General features: G+C 47.9%; 1 protein-coding gene across 1 annotated transcript in view; it reads left to right on the top strand.

Moving 5' to 3' along the window:
• Window positions 1–5,010, top strand: part of LOC102760915 (gasdermin-C) — a 48,514-nt gene that overhangs the window by 40,158 nt on the left and 3,346 nt on the right. The gene's annotated exons all lie outside the window — the stretch shown is intronic.

Below are 5,010 nucleotides of genomic sequence, written 5' to 3'. Positions count from 1 at the left end.
ACCCTCTTTGACCCATAAACATGCTGCTGGGGCTCAGCCCCGACAACCCCACAGGGAAACCTTCCCCGGCCAGGTTCCTCCACCACCTCCTCATCTCACTGCTTTGACCCACACAGGCCCCTGCTCTGTCCACAGGGAGATCCTGTCTCCTCTGAGTACTGGGGTAGGAGTGTGTGTGTTGGTTGTTCATTATATTCCACAAATGAGTGAGATCATGTGATATTTATATTTCTCCGACTGGCTTATTTCACTTAGCATAATACTCTCCAGGTCCATTCTTGCTTTTGCAAATGGTAATAGTTTCTTCTTTTTTATTGCAGCATAGCATTCCATTGTGCAGATGTACCCCAGTTTTTTAATCCACTCATCTGCTAATGGACACTTATGCTGTTTCCAAATCTTAGCTATTGTAAACTGTGCTGCTATGAACATAGGGGTACCTTGACCCTCTTTGACCCATAAACACCCTGCTGGGTCTCAGCCCCGACAATCCACCCCACAGGGAAACCTTCCCTAGCCAGGCTCCTCCACCACCTCCTCATCTCACTGCTGTGACCCACACAGGCCCCTGGCCTCAGGGCGAGCCTGTCTCCTTTGAGTCCTGGGGTAGGAGTGTGTGTGTTGGCGAGCAGAGACTAAGCTGTTGAGTGTCCACTTCTGTTCCTTTCTCCAACAGCAGGCATAGGTCAGCCACAGTCCTTAAGTGGACAGGAGCCTGTAAAGTGGAATGTGATCCTCCTCATTGTACTCATCTGGTGAGCAGGGTAGATTACACCTGCCTTTGCCACCATGACCCCTGGGAGTAGCCAGAGGTGTGTGGGATAGGATGGTTAAGGAAGGGTTAGGAATGGCCAGGAAAGGTTGGAAAGTTGGAGGGATGGACTGGCATGGAGCAGGATGATGTTCAGGAAGAGGAGGGTGGCAGTAGAGGGCAGAACCCTTGGAAGTGACTCTAAAGCAAATGTGGCGAGTCGAGAAAGGGAAAAGGTCACTCTTTCTATAAAGAATACAGGTACCGTTCTGACTAGGTGTTTATTAAGAGGGAACCTGAAGCCTGCTGGGTAAGGAAGACCCAGTCTCAGAACCCATATTGGAGGTTTTTAGCAACTAAGAAAACTGAGTTTTATTTTCAAATTTATACTTTCTTAGCTCAAGTTTTCATTCATTCATTATTTCTTTATTAATTAATTAGTTCCTTCATTTATGCATGCATGCAACAACCTGCTCAGGGTCCTTGGTGCCTTTGCGCCCAAATGTTGAGTCTCATAGAGGTCAAAACCTGATATGTCTCCTTGGAGATAGGGGGTTCCCTCACCACATATAACATTCTCTCTCTCTCTCTCTCTCTCTCTCTCTCTCTCTCTCTCTCACACACACACACACACACACACACACACACACACACACACTTTTTTTACACACACACACAACACACACACACACACACACACGTGACATTTCCTCATCTCATGTTCACTATAGTCCTCACTGCAACATCTGGTGAAGGATGGGTTCTGCAGTGAGTGACCTCCTGTCACTGGCTGTAGATGGAATGAGTATGAACTCTTCAATCTTATGGGGTCAGTGGCTGAACTTAAACATCAAAATTATGTGTTGAACGTGTTGATAATGTGAACTAAATGGAGTCAGATTCCAAAGGCTAACCACACAGCTTGAACTAAATGGAGTTAGATTCCAAAGGCTAACCAAACAGCTGTGTCTGCAAGTCATTTCCTACCCAATACGGCGTGCACGAAGCTTATCTGTTTCTACAGTTCAGGTCTAAGGGTGACTAGAAGGAACTTTTACAAAGAATGGCCCAGTGCAGTGAGCATTGCACTTCCATGAACTACTTTCATCCTCCTAACACGTCATAGTGTAAACTAATTCAAAGAACAGTTCAATAAGTTGCTTGCTTGTGGCTTTGGAGAAAAAAAGAATTCCTCTGTCCTCCATGTTATCTATGAAATGGAAGTGAGATCTTAGCTCCAGAGCTGATGGAGATAAATGTCTGATAAGGTGGCTGAGCCAAATCTATGTTCCCTCCCTCCAGTTCACCTGGACCCTTCCGCTGACCTGACCACATAACCCCTCACTCACACTTGTCCCCTCTTCCCACCCAGTGTCCCCTCACTGCCCACTTCCTTAAAGAATCTTCTGCACCCTGCTCACTCCCTATCTGCTGTCCATGCCTCGCCCCACTGCAGTCTGTCCTCCTAGGAATTTACTCACATCATCATCAACAACTACACACTTGATTATTCCCGCCTCGGACAGTTCAGTAAGTTGCTTGCTTTGTGACTTTGGGGAGAAAAAGAATTCCTCTGTCCTCCATGTTATCTATGAAATGGAAGTGAGATCTTAGCTCCAGAGCTGATGGAGATAAATGTCTGATAAGGTGGCTGAGCCAAATCTATCTTCCCTCTCTCCAGTTCACCTGGAGCCTTCCCCTGACCTGACCACAAGGTCAGGTCTCTGCCATCTCATAACCCCTCACTCATGCGTGTCCCCTCTTCCCACCTGGTGTCCCCTCACTGCCAACTTGCTTAAAAAATCTTCTGCACCCTGCTCACTGCCTCCTCGGTGTTCATGCCTCGCCCTACTGCAGTCTGTCCTCCTAGGAATTTCCTCATGTCATCATCAACAACCACACACTTGATTATTCCTGCCTTGGACTCTTTTCTCCCTGGATACTTTGTCACCGTGGTCTTGGGTCTCCTATAATGGGAATGCTTTCCCTCTGCCTCTTTCCTTCATGGGCTCCTGGCCCTTGTCAAACACTTAGTAAACATGATTGTTAGGAATTTCAAAAGTTTGAACATTTCTCTATGTGAAATGTGAAACCACCCAAGGATAGGGCAGAAATGGTCTAGATGTGTAACTAAGAGATGTGTCCTGGGGAGGAAGAAAAAGTGTATGAAGAAGGTGATTTCATTTCCATCGACAAGGTAGTTCTCCAATATGAGATTAGAGTGGGTAACCATCACCTGGTGCCTATGGAAACTGCAGGTTCTAGCTTCCTTTTTAGAGATCCTTGTGCAGAAGGTATGGAGTGAGGTCAGGGATTCTAATGAGTTTCCACAAGTGTCCCAGGTGATTCTGATGCAAGGGGTCCCCAGGATCCCTGAGCAAAGCTGGCACAGCTGGCCTGGAGGAGGAAGTGTGGGGGCTGCAGGTGTGGGGAGGTGTGAGGCTCCAGCAGGGATTCCCTTCTCTGCAGACCCGGCTTCTTCCTATTCCATTGTGTAGATGTACCACAGTTTTTTAATCCACTCATCTACTGATGGGCACTTAGGCTGTTTCCAAATCTTAGCTATTATAAACTGTGCTGCTATGAACATAGGCGTACCTTGACCCTCAAACACCCTGGTGGGCCTCAGCCACAACAACCCCACAGGGAAACCTTCCCCAGCTAGGCTCCTCCACCACCTCCTCACCTCACTGATGTGACCCACACAGGCCCCTGTCCACAGGGAGATCCTGTCTCCTTTGTGGACTGGGGTAGGAGTGTGTGTGTTGGGGAGCAGAGACTAAGCTGTTGAGTGTCCACTTCTGTTCCTCTTTCCAACAGGAAGCATATATCAGCCACAGTCCTTCAGTGGACAGAGACTGTAAAGTGGGATGTGATCCCTCCACAAGGCCCCTTTTTACAACTGAAACCCCACGTAATTGCCTTTGCTGTCCTCATCTGAGCCACTGGGCTCTGGTTCCCTGGGCAAAGGGCAGGGTTGGATGGGAAAGAGGGGTCGGGGAGTAGAGGGAAGAATGTAGACAGAGTCTTCAGAGACTAACTTTTAAGTGTTAATTTGATTTCTGTCTAGGCAGCAAAGAACGTTCCCGCCTTCGAAGAGATGAGTGTGTATTTGCTGGGGTTGGGGAGGGTCCTCCTTGTACTCATCTGGTGAGCAGGGCAGAGTGCCCCTGCCTTTGCCACAATGGCCTCAGGGACAGGTCATAGTTTCTGTGGGTTCAAAGGGCCAGGAAGGATCAGGAATGTGGATGGATGGACTGGGATGGAGCAGAAAGACGTTAAGCAAGAGGGTGGCAGCAATAGAGGGCGGAAGCCTTGGATGTGTCTTTAAAGCAAATTTGGGGGGTGAGAGAGGGAGATGACCAAGTGCCATTCTCTTTCTAGGAAGGGTGCAGGCACCCCTCAGGCTGGGTATTTATTAAGAGGGAACCTGAGGCTGCTGGGTAGGAATGGCAGAGCTCAGAACCCAAATTGGAGGTTTCCAAACTACTCAGAAAACTGAGCTTTACTTCCAGACTTACAGTTTGGTCATGGCTACTCTTCCTTCCTTCCTTCCTTCCTTCCTTCCTTCCTTCCTTCCTTCCTTCATTGATGCATGCAGGAAGCATTTATTGAAGACTCAATGGGCAGGAGGCATTTTCTGAGCACTGGGATAGGACATTGAAACAAACAGAAATGCCTGCCTCCCTGGCCCTTCCATTCTAGTGACTTCTCACTCTCACTAGGGCCACCTTGAGGCCACCTCAGGTGTCCTGGCAGAAGCAGGCATCCCACAACATCCACTCCTTGGTTAATTCCTTATAGACCCTGAAGATACAGGCACAACTGCATGTATTATCAAACACTCTATATATGTATTCATATAATTGTCATGACACCCTCATTTTGAGGTCCAATGCTGGAATCTCTAACATTTTCATCTCTGGAGACCACTCTAGAACCCACAATATTTCCCACGTGTCAGAAGTGAGCACCTGGTCAGTTTCTTCCTCTTCCTGTGACCCTTTCCCAGATCGTCTTCTTTTGTCCCTGCATGTACCCCCCCACCTCATCTCAGCAGAGACTTTCCATCTTTCTAGCCTGTTGTGGCAATTCCAACCCAGAGCTCAACCATGTCATCTTCAGAGATGCTCTGGGTGAGCAGCTTGAAGGAAAGAGCAATTTTGGTCATGATGGAAGGAGAGGAATGGCCTAATCTGAGAATTGTCTGTTTTCTGTTTGGCATTAATGCCCGAGGGCAGATTTCTTTTTTTTCCCTT

The sequence above is a fragment of the Myotis davidii genome, unplaced genomic scaffold (assembly GCF_000327345.1).
Source record: "Myotis davidii unplaced genomic scaffold, ASM32734v1 scaffold317, whole genome shotgun sequence".
Lineage (NCBI taxonomy): Eukaryota > Metazoa > Chordata > Mammalia > Chiroptera > Vespertilionidae > Myotis > Myotis davidii.
Note: the sequence above shows the minus strand (reverse complement) of the source record. Positions and strands in the feature narration are given on the sequence as shown.